At 55.1% G+C, this 15,522-nt stretch overlaps 35 non-coding genes across 35 annotated transcripts; 8 read left to right on the forward strand and 27 right to left on the reverse strand.

Moving 5' to 3' along the window:
• Window positions 1-106: 106 nt before the first annotated feature.
• On the forward strand, window positions 107-178 carry Trnag-ucc. The gene has a single exon. It is a non-coding gene; the product is annotated as a tRNA-Gly (tRNA).
• A 581-nt stretch (window positions 179-759) lies between these two features.
• Trnai-aau lies at window positions 760-833 on the reverse strand. The gene has a single exon. It is a non-coding gene; the product is annotated as a tRNA-Ile (tRNA).
• A 198-nt stretch (window positions 834-1,031) lies between these two features.
• Trnae-uuc lies at window positions 1,032-1,103 on the reverse strand. The gene has a single exon. It is a non-coding gene; the product is annotated as a tRNA-Glu (tRNA).
• Window positions 1,104-1,406: 303 nt separating this feature from the next.
• Trnam-cau lies at window positions 1,407-1,479 on the reverse strand. The gene has a single exon. It is a non-coding gene; the product is annotated as a tRNA-Met (tRNA).
• Window positions 1,480-1,860: 381 nt separating this feature from the next.
• Trnag-gcc lies at window positions 1,861-1,931 on the reverse strand. Its single transcript has one exon. It is a non-coding gene; the product is annotated as a tRNA-Gly (tRNA).
• Window positions 1,932-2,278: 347 nt separating this feature from the next.
• Window positions 2,279-2,350, forward strand: Trnag-ucc. Its single transcript has one exon. It is a non-coding gene; the product is annotated as a tRNA-Gly (tRNA).
• Window positions 2,351-2,931: 581 nt separating this feature from the next.
• Trnai-aau lies at window positions 2,932-3,005 on the reverse strand. Its single transcript has one exon. It is a non-coding gene; the product is annotated as a tRNA-Ile (tRNA).
• A 198-nt stretch (window positions 3,006-3,203) lies between these two features.
• Window positions 3,204-3,275, reverse strand: Trnae-uuc. Its single transcript has one exon. It is a non-coding gene; the product is annotated as a tRNA-Glu (tRNA).
• Window positions 3,276-3,578: 303 nt separating this feature from the next.
• On the reverse strand, window positions 3,579-3,651 carry Trnam-cau. Its single transcript has one exon. It is a non-coding gene; the product is annotated as a tRNA-Met (tRNA).
• A 381-nt stretch (window positions 3,652-4,032) lies between these two features.
• Trnag-gcc lies at window positions 4,033-4,103 on the reverse strand. Its single transcript has one exon. It is a non-coding gene; the product is annotated as a tRNA-Gly (tRNA).
• A 347-nt stretch (window positions 4,104-4,450) lies between these two features.
• On the forward strand, window positions 4,451-4,522 carry Trnag-ucc. Its single transcript has one exon. It is a non-coding gene; the product is annotated as a tRNA-Gly (tRNA).
• Window positions 4,523-5,103: 581 nt separating this feature from the next.
• Trnai-aau lies at window positions 5,104-5,177 on the reverse strand. The gene has a single exon. It is a non-coding gene; the product is annotated as a tRNA-Ile (tRNA).
• Window positions 5,178-5,375: 198 nt separating this feature from the next.
• Trnae-uuc lies at window positions 5,376-5,447 on the reverse strand. The gene has a single exon. It is a non-coding gene; the product is annotated as a tRNA-Glu (tRNA).
• Window positions 5,448-5,750: 303 nt separating this feature from the next.
• On the reverse strand, window positions 5,751-5,823 carry Trnam-cau. The gene has a single exon. It is a non-coding gene; the product is annotated as a tRNA-Met (tRNA).
• Window positions 5,824-6,204: 381 nt separating this feature from the next.
• On the reverse strand, window positions 6,205-6,275 carry Trnag-gcc. The gene has a single exon. It is a non-coding gene; the product is annotated as a tRNA-Gly (tRNA).
• Window positions 6,276-6,622: 347 nt separating this feature from the next.
• Window positions 6,623-6,694, forward strand: Trnag-ucc. The gene has a single exon. It is a non-coding gene; the product is annotated as a tRNA-Gly (tRNA).
• A 581-nt stretch (window positions 6,695-7,275) lies between these two features.
• On the reverse strand, window positions 7,276-7,349 carry Trnai-aau. The gene has a single exon. It is a non-coding gene; the product is annotated as a tRNA-Ile (tRNA).
• A 198-nt stretch (window positions 7,350-7,547) lies between these two features.
• On the reverse strand, window positions 7,548-7,619 carry Trnae-uuc. The gene has a single exon. It is a non-coding gene; the product is annotated as a tRNA-Glu (tRNA).
• A 303-nt stretch (window positions 7,620-7,922) lies between these two features.
• Window positions 7,923-7,995, reverse strand: Trnam-cau. Its single transcript has one exon. It is a non-coding gene; the product is annotated as a tRNA-Met (tRNA).
• Window positions 7,996-8,376: 381 nt separating this feature from the next.
• On the reverse strand, window positions 8,377-8,447 carry Trnag-gcc. The gene has a single exon. It is a non-coding gene; the product is annotated as a tRNA-Gly (tRNA).
• Window positions 8,448-8,794: 347 nt separating this feature from the next.
• Trnag-ucc lies at window positions 8,795-8,866 on the forward strand. Its single transcript has one exon. It is a non-coding gene; the product is annotated as a tRNA-Gly (tRNA).
• A 579-nt stretch (window positions 8,867-9,445) lies between these two features.
• Window positions 9,446-9,519, reverse strand: Trnai-aau. Its single transcript has one exon. It is a non-coding gene; the product is annotated as a tRNA-Ile (tRNA).
• A 199-nt stretch (window positions 9,520-9,718) lies between these two features.
• On the reverse strand, window positions 9,719-9,790 carry Trnae-uuc. Its single transcript has one exon. It is a non-coding gene; the product is annotated as a tRNA-Glu (tRNA).
• A 302-nt stretch (window positions 9,791-10,092) lies between these two features.
• On the reverse strand, window positions 10,093-10,165 carry Trnam-cau. The gene has a single exon. It is a non-coding gene; the product is annotated as a tRNA-Met (tRNA).
• Window positions 10,166-10,546: 381 nt separating this feature from the next.
• On the reverse strand, window positions 10,547-10,617 carry Trnag-gcc. The gene has a single exon. It is a non-coding gene; the product is annotated as a tRNA-Gly (tRNA).
• A 347-nt stretch (window positions 10,618-10,964) lies between these two features.
• Trnag-ucc lies at window positions 10,965-11,035 on the forward strand. Its single transcript has one exon. It is a non-coding gene; the product is annotated as a tRNA-Gly (tRNA).
• Window positions 11,036-11,616: 581 nt separating this feature from the next.
• Trnai-aau lies at window positions 11,617-11,690 on the reverse strand. Its single transcript has one exon. It is a non-coding gene; the product is annotated as a tRNA-Ile (tRNA).
• A 198-nt stretch (window positions 11,691-11,888) lies between these two features.
• Trnae-uuc lies at window positions 11,889-11,960 on the reverse strand. Its single transcript has one exon. It is a non-coding gene; the product is annotated as a tRNA-Glu (tRNA).
• Window positions 11,961-12,262: 302 nt separating this feature from the next.
• On the reverse strand, window positions 12,263-12,336 carry Trnam-cau. Its single transcript has one exon. It is a non-coding gene; the product is annotated as a tRNA-Met (tRNA).
• Window positions 12,337-12,714: 378 nt separating this feature from the next.
• On the reverse strand, window positions 12,715-12,785 carry Trnag-gcc. The gene has a single exon. It is a non-coding gene; the product is annotated as a tRNA-Gly (tRNA).
• A 346-nt stretch (window positions 12,786-13,131) lies between these two features.
• Window positions 13,132-13,203, forward strand: Trnag-ucc. Its single transcript has one exon. It is a non-coding gene; the product is annotated as a tRNA-Gly (tRNA).
• A 580-nt stretch (window positions 13,204-13,783) lies between these two features.
• Trnai-aau lies at window positions 13,784-13,857 on the reverse strand. Its single transcript has one exon. It is a non-coding gene; the product is annotated as a tRNA-Ile (tRNA).
• A 198-nt stretch (window positions 13,858-14,055) lies between these two features.
• On the reverse strand, window positions 14,056-14,126 carry Trnae-uuc. The gene has a single exon. It is a non-coding gene; the product is annotated as a tRNA-Glu (tRNA).
• A 752-nt stretch (window positions 14,127-14,878) lies between these two features.
• Window positions 14,879-14,948, reverse strand: Trnag-gcc. Its single transcript has one exon. It is a non-coding gene; the product is annotated as a tRNA-Gly (tRNA).
• A 346-nt stretch (window positions 14,949-15,294) lies between these two features.
• Window positions 15,295-15,365, forward strand: Trnag-ucc. Its single transcript has one exon. It is a non-coding gene; the product is annotated as a tRNA-Gly (tRNA).
• The last annotated feature ends 157 nt before the right edge of the window (window positions 15,366-15,522 follow it).

A 15,522-nucleotide genomic window follows, 5' to 3' on the forward strand; every position in this document is an offset into this window, starting at 1 on the left:
GTGCTCCCCTAGCCTGCCTCGAAATGCGCCTGCCAGGTACGATCACCTTCGGCCGCTGCCGACTGGCGGGAAGCCGACACAGCGCGGACGCGCGGCGCTCGCTTGTGCGGTGGTGGTGTAATGGTCAGCATAGTTGCCTTCCAAGCAGTTGATCCGGGTTCGATTCCCGGCCACCGCAGCAGGCTTTTAATTTCGCGTATGAGTACTTTTGCCACGCGCTCTTAAATTATTGTTTTTTCGCCCTCTTACTCGCTGCATACCAGCCCTTAGTGTGTCTCGACTTGTCTCGACTTTGCTCGGCTGACGCGAGAGCTGACGCTCTCAAATCGGCCTATATCAAAACGACAAGCACGAGAAACGACTGAGAGAGGTAAGGAGGGACACACAGCACGCCCCCTTCATTTCACGGTGGCGTCTCCCTGACCGAATCGGGCTGTAGCTCCGAAAAGAAAGGAGAAACAAAAATAGGAAGTAAAAGTGCCAATAGCGCCCTGTGTTCCCATGCGCTCACCCGCCCAAGTACTGACAAGGGCCAAAGTTGTTACGCATCGGCAATCGGACATTTTCTTTCATTTTCTCTTTATCGGTTGAGAACCAGTGTATTCAAGATATTATGGCCATTGCCGAGTGAATGCTGTAGCGCTCCCCGACGAGTCGGGTTCGGATCCTCTATCAACTTCCACGCAGGGTGATGATCTTTTGGTCACCACACTCGCCAGCTGAAATCGGCGCCGCCTTTTCGTAGTAGGAAAAGAGTAGTGGCCCGTGGGGGGATCGAACCCACGACCTTCGCGTTATTAGCACGACGCTCTAACCAACTGAGCTAGCGGGCCTCGGCAGATGCAGTTGCTCAGCCCTACGCTGGAAACAGGTGGCATGAAGCCGCACACCATTTCTATGGTCGTCGTGTGTCTGCTTCCCTAGTCTATATTCTGCTGACGGTCACGAAACAGTAGCTATATTGCGAGCAGGACGGGAAACGGCCGCTCGGACAGCTCAAACTTGTCACGATTCGTGTGGAAAAAATTCCGTTCCGGTACCGGGAATCGAACCCGGGCCTCCTGGGTGAAAGCCAGGTATCCTAGCCACTAGACCACACCGGATGTGGCCGTTTCGTTCGACCGTTCGTACGGTCGCTTGTCGCATTTCGTGTCGAGTGCCGCGTCGGCGCCCCCCTCTCTTTGCGAGCATTTTTGCACATACTGACTGGCAAGGCGCGCACCTCAAACGTCGCAGAGCAATGCTTTTGGCTTCACGCTCTGCTGGGAGAAGAGGAAAAGGGAAGCTGTAAGTAGCAATAACAGGAAGTAAACATTTTCCCGCTGAAGCGTTGAAACGCTGTGGATAACAAACAAGAAATACGTTGGCGCCCTAGCAACAGCACCACCATGTCACAGAAAATTAAATGCCCCGGGTGAGGATCGAACTCACGACCTTAAGATTATGAGACTTACGCGCTGCCTACTGCGCTACCGAGGCACGGGTGCACCGCTTGTCCTGGAAACTGGGTAAACACCTTACCCAATATTAGACGTAGAGACACTGTACTTCCTGGATAACGTGTTCTGTTGCTACACGTGCACTGCCGGCCCAGTTGATTGCGGTGCTGCTGCTGCTGTTGCAACGATAGGCAGCACTCCTTGTCGTTGAAGTTCAGTGCCTCGGAGGCACCCGGACCCAGCAACTTGTGAGGCCAGGCCGACGCTAGTCTGTAGAACATGATGCGAGCGTCCTAGTGGGGACCCGCGAGTGCTGCGTTCTCGGTCCTTCTCAAGGGAAATCCAGCTACACATTCTTGTGGATCGTGCATCTCAAGCGCTCAAGCCACGCGGCAGCATTATCGCGGGAAAAGCAAAATGATGCATCGGCCGGGAATCGAACCCGGGCCGCCCGCGTGGCAGGCGAGCATTCTACCACTGAACCACCGATGCTCGGGCCAGCGGTAACTTGACGCTGCTTGCCGCGCAGATGTCTCAAGGGAAAGTGGGACTGCCGTCAAGCGCCGTAGCATTCTGTGGAAAAGATGCTGCAGACGCTGAATCCTGCACTGCACTGCTCTGCTTAAAAATGCCGCCAGAACGCGGTCCTCTGCGTACTCTTGCGTTGCCGGCGCCCAACTCTTGCCAAAGGATGCGAAGTGTGCGCGGATACGCTGTCCGAATGCGTCTGGATGTGCTCCCCTAGCCTGCCTCGAAATGCGCCTGCCAGGTACGATCACCTTCGGCCGCTGCCGACTGGCGGGAAGCCGACACAGCGCGGACGCGCGGCGCTCGCTTGTGCGGTGGTGGTGTAATGGTCAGCATAGTTGCCTTCCAAGCAGTTGATCCGGGTTCGATTCCCGGCCACCGCAGCAGGCTTTTAATTTCGCGTATGAGTACTTTTGCCACGCGCTCTTAAATTATTGTTTTTTCGCCCTCTTACTCGCTGCATACCAGCCCTTAGTGTGTCTCGACTTGTCTCGACTTTGCTCGGCTGACGCGAGAGCTGACGCTCTCAAATCGGCCTATATCAAAACGACAAGCACGAGAAACGACTGAGAGAGGTAAGGAGGGACACACAGCACGCCCCCTTCATTTCACGGTGGCGTCTCCCTGACCGAATCGGGCTGTAGCTCCGAAAAGAAAGGAGAAACAAAAATAGGAAGTAAAAGTGCCAATAGCGCCCTGTGTTCCCATGCGCTCACCCGCCCAAGTACTGACAAGGGCCAAAGTTGTTACGCATCGGCAATCGGACATTTTCTTTCATTTTCTCTTTATCGGTTGAGAACCAGTGTATTCAAGATATTATGGCCATTGCCGAGTGAATGCTGTAGCGCTCCCCGACGAGTCGGGTTCGGATCCTCTATCAACTTCCACGCAGGGTGATGATCTTTTGGTCACCACACTCGCCAGCTGAAATCGGCGCCGCCTTTTCGTAGTAGGAAAAGAGTAGTGGCCCGTGGGGGGATCGAACCCACGACCTTCGCGTTATTAGCACGACGCTCTAACCAACTGAGCTAGCGGGCCTCGGCAGATGCAGTTGCTCAGCCCTACGCTGGAAACAGGTGGCATGAAGCCGCACACCATTTCTATGGTCGTCGTGTGTCTGCTTCCCTAGTCTATATTCTGCTGACGGTCACGAAACAGTAGCTATATTGCGAGCAGGACGGGAAACGGCCGCTCGGACAGCTCAAACTTGTCACGATTCGTGTGGAAAAAATTCCGTTCCGGTACCGGGAATCGAACCCGGGCCTCCTGGGTGAAAGCCAGGTATCCTAGCCACTAGACCACACCGGATGTGGCCGTTTCGTTCGACCGTTCGTACGGTCGCTTGTCGCATTTCGTGTCGAGTGCCGCGTCGGCGCCCCCCTCTCTTTGCGAGCATTTTTGCACATACTGACTGGCAAGGCGCGCACCTCAAACGTCGCAGAGCAATGCTTTTGGCTTCACGCTCTGCTGGGAGAAGAGGAAAAGGGAAGCTGTAAGTAGCAATAACAGGAAGTAAACATTTTCCCGCTGAAGCGTTGAAACGCTGTGGATAACAAACAAGAAATACGTTGGCGCCCTAGCAACAGCACCACCATGTCACAGAAAATTAAATGCCCCGGGTGAGGATCGAACTCACGACCTTAAGATTATGAGACTTACGCGCTGCCTACTGCGCTACCGAGGCACGGGTGCACCGCTTGTCCTGGAAACTGGGTAAACACCTTACCCAATATTAGACGTAGAGACACTGTACTTCCTGGATAACGTGTTCTGTTGCTACACGTGCACTGCCGGCCCAGTTGATTGCGGTGCTGCTGCTGCTGTTGCAACGATAGGCAGCACTCCTTGTCGTTGAAGTTCAGTGCCTCGGAGGCACCCGGACCCAGCAACTTGTGAGGCCAGGCCGACGCTAGTCTGTAGAACATGATGCGAGCGTCCTAGTGGGGACCCGCGAGTGCTGCGTTCTCGGTCCTTCTCAAGGGAAATCCAGCTACACATTCTTGTGGATCGTGCATCTCAAGCGCTCAAGCCACGCGGCAGCATTATCGCGGGAAAAGCAAAATGATGCATCGGCCGGGAATCGAACCCGGGCCGCCCGCGTGGCAGGCGAGCATTCTACCACTGAACCACCGATGCTCGGGCCAGCGGTAACTTGACGCTGCTTGCCGCGCAGATGTCTCAAGGGAAAGTGGGACTGCCGTCAAGCGCCGTAGCATTCTGTGGAAAAGATGCTGCAGACGCTGAATCCTGCACTGCACTGCTCTGCTTAAAAATGCCGCCAGAACGCGGTCCTCTGCGTACTCTTGCGTTGCCGGCGCCCAACTCTTGCCAAAGGATGCGAAGTGTGCGCGGATACGCTGTCCGAATGCGTCTGGATGTGCTCCCCTAGCCTGCCTCGAAATGCGCCTGCCAGGTACGATCACCTTCGGCCGCTGCCGACTGGCGGGAAGCCGACACAGCGCGGACGCGCGGCGCTCGCTTGTGCGGTGGTGGTGTAATGGTCAGCATAGTTGCCTTCCAAGCAGTTGATCCGGGTTCGATTCCCGGCCACCGCAGCAGGCTTTTAATTTCGCGTATGAGTACTTTTGCCACGCGCTCTTAAATTATTGTTTTTTCGCCCTCTTACTCGCTGCATACCAGCCCTTAGTGTGTCTCGACTTGTCTCGACTTTGCTCGGCTGACGCGAGAGCTGACGCTCTCAAATCGGCCTATATCAAAACGACAAGCACGAGAAACGACTGAGAGAGGTAAGGAGGGACACACAGCACGCCCCCTTCATTTCACGGTGGCGTCTCCCTGACCGAATCGGGCTGTAGCTCCGAAAAGAAAGGAGAAACAAAAATAGGAAGTAAAAGTGCCAATAGCGCCCTGTGTTCCCATGCGCTCACCCGCCCAAGTACTGACAAGGGCCAAAGTTGTTACGCATCGGCAATCGGACATTTTCTTTCATTTTCTCTTTATCGGTTGAGAACCAGTGTATTCAAGATATTATGGCCATTGCCGAGTGAATGCTGTAGCGCTCCCCGACGAGTCGGGTTCGGATCCTCTATCAACTTCCACGCAGGGTGATGATCTTTTGGTCACCACACTCGCCAGCTGAAATCGGCGCCGCCTTTTCGTAGTAGGAAAAGAGTAGTGGCCCGTGGGGGGATCGAACCCACGACCTTCGCGTTATTAGCACGACGCTCTAACCAACTGAGCTAGCGGGCCTCGGCAGATGCAGTTGCTCAGCCCTACGCTGGAAACAGGTGGCATGAAGCCGCACACCATTTCTATGGTCGTCGTGTGTCTGCTTCCCTAGTCTATATTCTGCTGACGGTCACGAAACAGTAGCTATATTGCGAGCAGGACGGGAAACGGCCGCTCGGACAGCTCAAACTTGTCACGATTCGTGTGGAAAAAATTCCGTTCCGGTACCGGGAATCGAACCCGGGCCTCCTGGGTGAAAGCCAGGTATCCTAGCCACTAGACCACACCGGATGTGGCCGTTTCGTTCGACCGTTCGTACGGTCGCTTGTCGCATTTCGTGTCGAGTGCCGCGTCGGCGCCCCCCTCTCTTTGCGAGCATTTTTGCACATACTGACTGGCAAGGCGCGCACCTCAAACGTCGCAGAGCAATGCTTTTGGCTTCACGCTCTGCTGGGAGAAGAGGAAAAGGGAAGCTGTAAGTAGCAATAACAGGAAGTAAACATTTTCCCGCTGAAGCGTTGAAACGCTGTGGATAACAAACAAGAAATACGTTGGCGCCCTAGCAACAGCACCACCATGTCACAGAAAATTAAATGCCCCGGGTGAGGATCGAACTCACGACCTTAAGATTATGAGACTTACGCGCTGCCTACTGCGCTACCGAGGCACGGGTGCACCGCTTGTCCTGGAAACTGGGTAAACACCTTACCCAATATTAGACGTAGAGACACTGTACTTCCTGGATAACGTGTTCTGTTGCTACACGTGCACTGCCGGCCCAGTTGATTGCGGTGCTGCTGCTGCTGTTGCAACGATAGGCAGCACTCCTTGTCGTTGAAGTTCAGTGCCTCGGAGGCACCCGGACCCAGCAACTTGTGAGGCCAGGCCGACGCTAGTCTGTAGAACATGATGCGAGCGTCCTAGTGGGGACCCGCGAGTGCTGCGTTCTCGGTCCTTCTCAAGGGAAATCCAGCTACACATTCTTGTGGATCGTGCATCTCAAGCGCTCAAGCCACGCGGCAGCATTATCGCGGGAAAAGCAAAATGATGCATCGGCCGGGAATCGAACCCGGGCCGCCCGCGTGGCAGGCGAGCATTCTACCACTGAACCACCGATGCTCGGGCCAGCGGTAACTTGACGCTGCTTGCCGCGCAGATGTCTCAAGGGAAAGTGGGACTGCCGTCAAGCGCCGTAGCATTCTGTGGAAAAGATGCTGCAGACGCTGAATCCTGCACTGCACTGCTCTGCTTAAAAATGCCGCCAGAACGCGGTCCTCTGCGTACTCTTGCGTTGCCGGCGCCCAACTCTTGCCAAAGGATGCGAAGTGTGCGCGGATACGCTGTCCGAATGCGTCTGGATGTGCTCCCCTAGCCTGCCTCGAAATGCGCCTGCCAGGTACGATCACCTTCGGCCGCTGCCGACTGGCGGGAAGCCGACACAGCGCGGACGCGCGGCGCTCGCTTGTGCGGTGGTGGTGTAATGGTCAGCATAGTTGCCTTCCAAGCAGTTGATCCGGGTTCGATTCCCGGCCACCGCAGCAGGCTTTTAATTTCGCGTATGAGTACTTTTGCCACGCGCTCTTAAATTATTGTTTTTTCGCCCTCTTACTCGCTGCATACCAGCCCTTAGTGTGTCTCGACTTGTCTCGACTTTGCTCGGCTGACGCGAGAGCTGACGCTCTCAAATCGGCCTATATCAAAACGACAAGCACGAGAAACGACTGAGAGAGGTAAGGAGGGACACACAGCACGCCCCCTTCATTTCACGGTGGCGTCTCCCTGACCGAATCGGGCTGTAGCTCCGAAAAGAAAGGAGAAACAAAAATAGGAAGTAAAAGTGCCAATAGCGCCCTGTGTTCCCATGCGCTCACCCGCCCAAGTACTGACAAGGGCCAAAGTTGTTACGCATCGGCAATCGGACATTTTCTTTCATTTTCTCTTTATCGGTTGAGAACCAGTGTATTCAAGATATTATGGCCATTGCCGAGTGAATGCTGTAGCGCTCCCCGACGAGTCGGGTTCGGATCCTCTATCAACTTCCACGCAGGGTGATGATCTTTTGGTCACCACACTCGCCAGCTGAAATCGGCGCCGCCTTTTCGTAGTAGGAAAAGAGTAGTGGCCCGTGGGGGGATCGAACCCACGACCTTCGCGTTATTAGCACGACGCTCTAACCAACTGAGCTAGCGGGCCTCGGCAGATGCAGTTGCTCAGCCCTACGCTGGAAACAGGTGGCATGAAGCCGCACACCATTTCTATGGTCGTCGTGTGTCTGCTTCCCTAGTCTATATTCTGCTGACGGTCACGAAACAGTAGCTATATTGCGAGCAGGACGGGAAACGGCCGCTCGGACAGCTCAAACTTGTCACGATTCGTGTGGAAAAAATTCCGTTCCGGTACCGGGTATCGAACCCGGGCCTCCTGGGTGAAAGCCAGGTATCCTAGCCACTAGACCACACCGGATGTGGCCGTTTCGTTCGACCGTTCGTACGGTCGCTTGTCGCATTTCGTGTCGAGTGCCGCGTCGGCGCCCCCCTCTCTTTGCGAGCATCTTTGCACATACTGACTGGCAAGGCGCGCACCTCAAACGTCGCAGAGCAATGCTTTTGGCTTCACGCTCTGCTGGGAGAAGAGGAAAAGGGAAGCTGTAAGTAGCAATAACAGGAAGTAAACATTTTCCCGCTGAAGCGTTGAAACGCTGTGGATAACAAACAAGAAATACGTTGGCGCCCTAGCAACAGCACCACCATGTCACAGAAAATTAAATGCCCCGGGTGAGGATCGAACTCACGACCTTAAGATTATGAGACTTACGCGCTGCCTACTGCGCTACCGAGGCACGGGTGCACCGCTTGTCCTGGAAACTGGGTAAACACCTTACCCAATATTAGACGTAGAGACACTGTACTTCCTGGATAACGTGTTCTGTTGCTACACGTGCACTGCCGGCCCAGTTGATTGCGGTGCTGCTGCTGCTGTTGCAACGATAGGCAGCACTCCTTGTCGTTGAAGTTCAGTGCCTCGGAGGCACCCGGACCCAGCAACTTGTGAGGCCAGGCCGACGCTAGTCTGTAGAACATGATGCGAGCGTCCTAGTGGGGACCCGCGAGTGCTGCGTTCTCGGTCCTTCTCAAGGGAAATCCAGCTACACATTCTTGTGGATCGTGCATCTCAAGCGCTCAAGCCACGCGGCAGCATTATTGCGGGAAAAGCAAAATGATGCATCGGCCGGGAATCGAACCCGGGCCGCCCGCGTGGCAGGCGAGCATTCTACCACTGAACCACCGATGCTCGGGCCAGCGGTAACTTGACGCTGCTTGCCGCGCAGATGTCTCAAGGGAAAGTGGGACTGCCGTCAAGCGCCGTAGCATTCTGTGGAAAAGATGCTGCAGACGCTGAATCCTGCACTGCACTGCTCTGCTTAAAAATGCCGCCAGAACGCGGTCCTCTGCGTACTCTTGCGTTGCCGGCGCCCAACTCTTGCCAAAGGATGCGAAGTGTGCGCGGATACGCTGTCCGAATGCGTCTGGATGTGCTCCCCTAGCCTGCCTCGAAATGCGCCTGCCAGGTACGATCACCTTCGGCCGCTGCCGACTGGCGGGAAGCCGACACAGCGCGGACGCGCGGTGCTCGCTTGTGCGGTGGTGGTGTAATGGTCAGCATAGTTGCCTTCCAAGCAGTTGATCCGGGTTCGATTCCCGGCCACCGCAGCAGGCCTTTTAATTTCGCGTATGAGTACTTTTGCCACGCGCTCTTAAATTATTGTTTTTTTCGCCCTCTTACTCGCTGCATACCAGCCCTTAGTGTGTCTCGACTTGTCTCGACTTTGCTCGGCTGACGCGAGAGCTGACGCTCTCAAATCGGCCTATATCAAAACGACAAGCACGAGAAACGACTGAGAGAGGTAAGGAGGGACACACAGCACGCCCCCTTCATTTCACGGTGGCGTCTCCCTGACCGAATCGGGCTGTAGCTCCGAAAAGAAAGGAGAAACAAAAATAGGAAGTAAAAGTGCCAATAGCGCCCTGTGTTCCATGCGCTCACCCGCCCAAGTACTGACAAGGGCCAAAGTTGTTACGCATCGGCAATCGGACATTTTCTTTCATTTTCTCTTTATCGGTTGAGAACCAGTGTATTCAAGATATTATGGCCATTGCCGAGTGAATGCTGTAGCGCTCCCCGACGAGTCGGGTCGGATCCTCTATCAACTTCCACGCAGGGTGATGATCTTTTGGTACCACACTCGCCAGCTGAAATCGGCGCCGCCTTTCGTAGTAGGAAAAGAGTAGTGGCCCGTGGGGGGATCGAACCCACGACCTTCGCGTTATTAGCACGACGCTCTAACCAACTGAGCTAGCGGGCCTCGGCAGATGCAGTTGCTCAGCCCCTACGCTGGAAACAGGTGGCATGAAGCCGCACACCATTTCTATGGTCGTCGTGTGTCTGCTTCCCTAGTCTATATTCTGCTGACGGTCACGAAACAGTAGCTATATTGCGAGCAGGACGGGAAACGGCCGCTCGGACAGCTCAAACTTGTCACGATTCGTGTGGAAAAAATTCCGTTCCGGTACCGGGAATCGAACCCGGGCCTCCTGGGTGAAAGCCAGGTATCCTAGCCACTAGACCACACCGGATGTGGCCGTTTCGTTCGACCGTTCGTACGGTCGCTTGTCGCATTTCGTGTCGAGTGCCGCGTCGGCGCCCCCCTCTCTTTGCGAGCATTTTTGCACATACTGACTGGCAAGGCGCGCACCTCAAACGTCGCAGAGCAATGCTTTTGGCTTCACGCTCTGCTGGGAGAAGAGGAAAAGGGAAGCTGTAAGTAGCAATAACAGGAAGTAAACATTTCCCGCTGAAGCGTTGAAACGCTGTGGATAACAAACAAGAAATACGTTGGCGCCCTAGCAACAGCACCACCATGTCACAGAAAATTAAATGCCCCGGGTGAGGATCGAACTCACGACCTTAAGATTATGAGACTTACGCGCTGCCTACTGCGCTACCGAGGCACGGGTGCACCGCTTGTCCTGGAAACTGGGTAAACACCTTACCCAATATTAGACGTAGAGACACTGTACTTCCTGGATAACGTGTTCTGTTGCTACACGTGCACTGCCGGCCCAGTTGATTGCGGTGCTGCTGCTGCTGTTGCAACGATAGGCAGCACTCCTTGTCGTTGAAGTTCAGTGCCTCGGAGGCACCCGGACCCAGCAACTTGTGAGGCCAGGCCGACGCTAGTCTGTAGAACATGATGCGAGCGTCCTAGTGGGGACCCGCGAGTGCTGCGTTCTCGGTCCTTCTCAAGGGAAATCCAGCTACACATTCTTGTGGATCGTGCATCTCAAGCGCTCAAGCCACGCGGCAGCATTATTGCGGGAAAAGCAAAATGATGCATCGGCCGGGAATCGAACCCGGGCCGCCCGCGTGGCAGGCGAGCATTCTACCACTGAACCACCGATGCTCGGGCCAGCGGTAACTTGACGCTGCTTGCCGCGCAGATGTCTCAAGGGAAAGTGGGACTGCCGTCAAGCGCCGTAGCATTCTGTGGAAAAGATGCTGCAGACGCTGAATCCTGCACTGCACTGCTCTGCTTAAAAATGCCGCCAGAACGCGGTCCTCTGCGTACTCTTGCGTTGCCGGCGCCCAACTCTTGCCAAAGGATGCGAAGTGTGCGCGGATACGCTGTCCGAATGCGTCTGGATGTGCTCCCCTAGCCTGCCTCGAAATGCGCCTGCCAGGTACGATCACCTTCGGCCGCTGCCGACTGGCGGGAAGCCGACACAGCGCGGACGCGCGGCGCTCGCTTGTGCGGTGGTGGTGTAATGGTCAGCATAGTTGCCTTCCAAGCAGTTGATCCGGGTCGATTCCCGGCCACCGCAGCAGGCTTTTAATTTCGCGTATGAGTACTTTTGCCACGCGCTCTTAAATTATTGTTTTTTCGCCCTCTTACTCGCTGCATACCAGCCCTTAGTGTGTCTCGACTTGTCTCGACTTTGCTCGGCTGACGCGAGAGCTGACGCTCTCAAATCGGCCTATATCAAAACGACAAGCACGAGAAACGACTGAGAGAGGTAAGGAGGGACACACAGCACGCCCCCTTCATTTCACGGTGGCGTCTCCCTGACCGAATCGGGCTGTAGCTCCGAAAAGAAAGGAGAAACAAAAATAGGAAGTAAAAGTGCCAATAGCGCCCTGTGTTCCCATGCGCTCACCCGCCCAAGTACTGACAAGGGCCAAAGTTGTTACGCATCGGCAATCGGACATTTTCTTTCATTTTCTCTTTATCGGTTGAGAACCAGTGTATTCAAGATATTATGGCCATTGCCGAGTGAATGCTGTAGCGCTCCCCGACGAGTCGGGTTCGGATCCTCTATCAACTTCCACGCAGGGTGATGATCTTTTGGTCACCACACTCGCCAGCTGAAATCGGCGCCGCCTTTTCGTAGTAGGAAAAGAGTAGTGGCCCGTGGGGGGATCGAACCCACGACCTTCGCGTTATTAGCACGACGCTCTAACCAACTGAGCTAGCGGGCCTCGGCAGATGCAGTTGCTCAGCCCTACGCTGGAAACAGGTGGCATGAAGCCGCACACCATTTCTATGGTCGTCGTGTGTCTGCTTCCCTAGTCTATATTCTGCTGACGGTCACGAAACAGTAGCTATATTGCGAGCAGGACGGGAAACGGCCGCTCGGACAGCTCAAACTTGTCACGATTCGTGTGGAAAAAATTCCGTTCCGGTACCGGGTATCGAACCCGGGCCTCCTGGGTGAAAGCCAGGTATCCTAGCCACTAGACCACACCGGATGTGGCCGTTTCGTTCGACCGTTCGTACGGTCGCTTGTCGCATTTCGTGTCGAGTGCCGCGTCGGCGCCCCCCTCTCTTTGCGAGCATCTTTGCACATACTGACTGGCAAGGCGCGCACCTCAAACGTCGCAGAGCAATGCTTTTGGCTTCACGCTCTGCTGGGAGAAGAGGAAAAGGGAAGCTGTAAGTAGCAATAACAGGAAGTAAACATTTTCCCGCTGAAGCGTTGAAACGCTGTGGATAACAAACAAGAAATACGTTGGCGCCCTAGCAACAGCACCACCATGTCACAGAAAATTAAATGCCCGGGTGAGGATCGAACTCACGACCTTAAGATTATGAGACTTACGCGCTGCCTACTGCGCTACCGAGGCACGGGTGCACCGCTTGTCCTGGAAACTGGGTAAACACCTTACCCAATATTAGACGTAGAGACACTGTACTTCCTGGATAACGTGTTCTGTTGCTACACGTGCACTGCCGGCCCAGTTGATTGCGGTGCTGCTGCTGCTGTTGCAACGATAGGCAGCACTCCTTGTCGTTGAAGTTCAGTGCCTCGGAGGCACCCGGACCCAGCAACTTGTGAGGCCAGGCCGACGCTAGTCTGTAGAACATGATGCGAGCGTCCTAGTGGGGACCCGCGAGTGCTGCGTTCTCGGTCCTTCTCAAGGGAATCCAGCTACACATTCTTGTGGATCGTGCATCTCAAGCGCTCAAGCCACGCGGCAGCATTATTGCGGAAAAGCAAAATGATGCATCGGCCGGGAATCGAACCCGGGCCGCCCGCGTGGCAGGCGAGCATTCTACCACTGAACCACCGATGCTCGGGCCAGCGGTAACTTGACGCTGCTTGCCGCGCAGATGTCTCAAGGGAAAGTGGGACTGCCGTCAAGCGCCGTAGCATTCTGTGGAAAAGATGCTGCAGACGCTGAATCCTGCACTGCACTGCTCTGCTTAAAAATGCCGCCAGAACGCGGTCCTCTGCGTACTCTTGCGTTGCCGGCGCCAACTCTTGCCAAAGGATGCGAAGTGTGCGCGGATACGCTGTCCGAATGCGTCTGGATGTGCTCCCCTAGCCTGCCTCGAAATGCGCCTGCCAGGTACGATCACCTTCGGCCGCTGCCGACTGGCGGGAAGCCGACACAGCGCGGACGCGCGGTGCTCGCTTGTGCGGTGGTGGTGTAATGGTCAGCATAGTTGCCTTCCAAGCAGTTGATCCGGGTTCGATTCCCGGCCACCGCAGCAGGCTTTTAATTTCGCGTATGAGTACTTTTGCCACGCGCTCTTAAATTATTGTTTTTCGCCCTCTTACTCGCTGCATACCAGCCCTTAGTGTGTCTCGACTTGTCTCGACTTTGCTCGGCTGACGCGAGAGCTGACGCTCTCAAATCGGCCTATATCAAAACGACAAGCACGAGAAACGACTGAGAGAGGTAAGGAGGGACACACAGCACGCCCCCTTCATTTTCACGGTGGCGTCTCCCTGACCGAATCGGGCTGTAGCTCCGAAAAGAAAGGAGAAACAAAAATAGGAAGTAAAAGTGCCAATAGCGCCCTGTGTTCCCATGCGCTCACCCGCCAAGTACTGACAAGGGCCAAAGTTGTTACGCATCGGCAATCGGACATTTTCTTTCATTTTCTCTTTATCGGTTGAGAACCAGTGTATTCAAGATATTATGGCCATTGCCGAGTGAATGCTGTAGCGCTCCCCGACGAGTCGGGTTCGGATCCTCTATCAACTTCCACGCAGGGTGATGATCTTTTGGTCACCACACTCGCCAGCTGAAATCGGCGCCGCCTTTTCGTAGTAGGAAAAGAGTAGTGGCCCGTGGGGGGATCGAACCCACGACCTTCGCGTTATTAGCACGACGCTCTAACCAACTGAGCTAGCGGGCCTCGGCAGATGCAGTTGCTCAGCCCTACGCTGGAAACAGGTGGCATGAAGCCGCACACCATTTCTATGGTCGTCGTGTGTCTGCTTCCCTAGTCTATATTCTGCTGACGGTCACGAAACAGTAGCTATATTGCGAGCAGGACGGGAAACGGCCGCTCGGACAGCTCAAACTTGTCACGATTCGTGTGGAAAAAATTCCGTTCCGGTACCGGGAATCGAACCCGGCCTCCTGGGTGAAAGCCAGGTATCCTAGCCACTAGACCACACCGGATGTGGCCGTTTCGTTCGACCGTTCGTACGGTCGCTTGTCGCATTTCGTGTCGAGTGCCGCGTCGGCGCCCCCCTCTCTTTGCGAGCATTTTTGCACATACTGACTGGCAAGGCGCGCACCTCAAACGTCGCAGAGCAATGCTTTTGGCTTCACGCTCTGCTGGGAGAAGAGGAAAAGGGAAGCTGTAAGTAGCAATAACAGGAAGTAAACATTTCCCGCTGAAGCGTTGAAACGCTGTGGATAACAAACAAGAAATACGTTGGCGCCCTAGCAACAGCACCACCATGTCACAGAAAATTAAATGCCCCGGTGAGGATCGAACTCACGACCTTAAGATTATGAGACTTACGCGCTGCCTACTGCGCTACCGAGGCACGGGTGCACCGCTTGTCTGGAACTGGGTAAACACCTTACCCAATATTAGACGTAGAGACACTGTACTTCCTGGATAACGTGTTCTGTGCTACACGTGCACTGCCGGCCCAGTTGATTGCGGTGCTGCTGCTGCTGTTGCAACGATAGGCAGCACTCCTTGTCGTTGAAGTTCAGTGCCTCGGAGGCACCCGGACCCAGCAACTTGTGAGGCCAGGCCGACGCTAGTCTGTAGAACATGATGCGAGCGTCCTAGTGGGGACCCGCGAGTGCTGCGTTCTCGGTCCTTCTCAAGGGAAATCCAGCTACACATTCTTGTGGATCGTGCATCTCAAGCGCTCAAGCCACGCGGCAGCATTATCGCGGGAAAAGCAAAATGATGCATCGGCCGGGAATCGAACCCGGGCCGCCCGCGTGGCAGGCGAGCATTCTACACTGAACCACCGATGCTCGGGCCAGCGGTAACTTGACGCTGCTTGCCGCGCAGATGTCTCAAGGGAAAGTGGGACTGCCGTCAAGCGCCGTAGCATTCTGTGGAAAAGATGCTGCAGACGCTGAATCCTGCACTGCACTGCTCTGCTTAAAAATGCCGCCAGAACGCGGTCCTCTGCGTACTCTTGCGTTGCGGCGCCCAACTCTTGCCAAAAGGATGCGAAGTGTGCGCGGATACGCTGTCCGAATGCGTCTGGATGTGCTCCCCTAGCCTGCCTCGAAATGCGCCTGCCAGGTACGATCACCTTCGGCCGCTGCCGACTGGCGGGAAGCCGACACAGCGCGACGCGCGGCGCTCGCTTGTGCGGTGGTGGTGTAATGGTCAGCATAGTTGCCTTCCAAGCAGTTGATCCGGGTTCGATTCCGGCCACCGCAGCAGGCTTTTAATTTCGCGTATGAGTACTTTTGCCACGCGCTCTTAAATTATTGTTTTTTCGCCCTCTTACTCGCTGCATACCAGCCCTTAGTGTGTCTCGACTTGTCTCGACTTTGCTCGGCTGACGCGAGAGCTGACGCTCTCAAATCGGCCTAT

The sequence above is a fragment of the Schistocerca piceifrons genome, unplaced genomic scaffold, assembly GCF_021461385.2.
Source record: "Schistocerca piceifrons isolate TAMUIC-IGC-003096 unplaced genomic scaffold, iqSchPice1.1 HiC_scaffold_598, whole genome shotgun sequence".
Classification (NCBI taxonomy): domain Eukaryota; kingdom Metazoa; phylum Arthropoda; class Insecta; order Orthoptera; family Acrididae; genus Schistocerca; species Schistocerca piceifrons.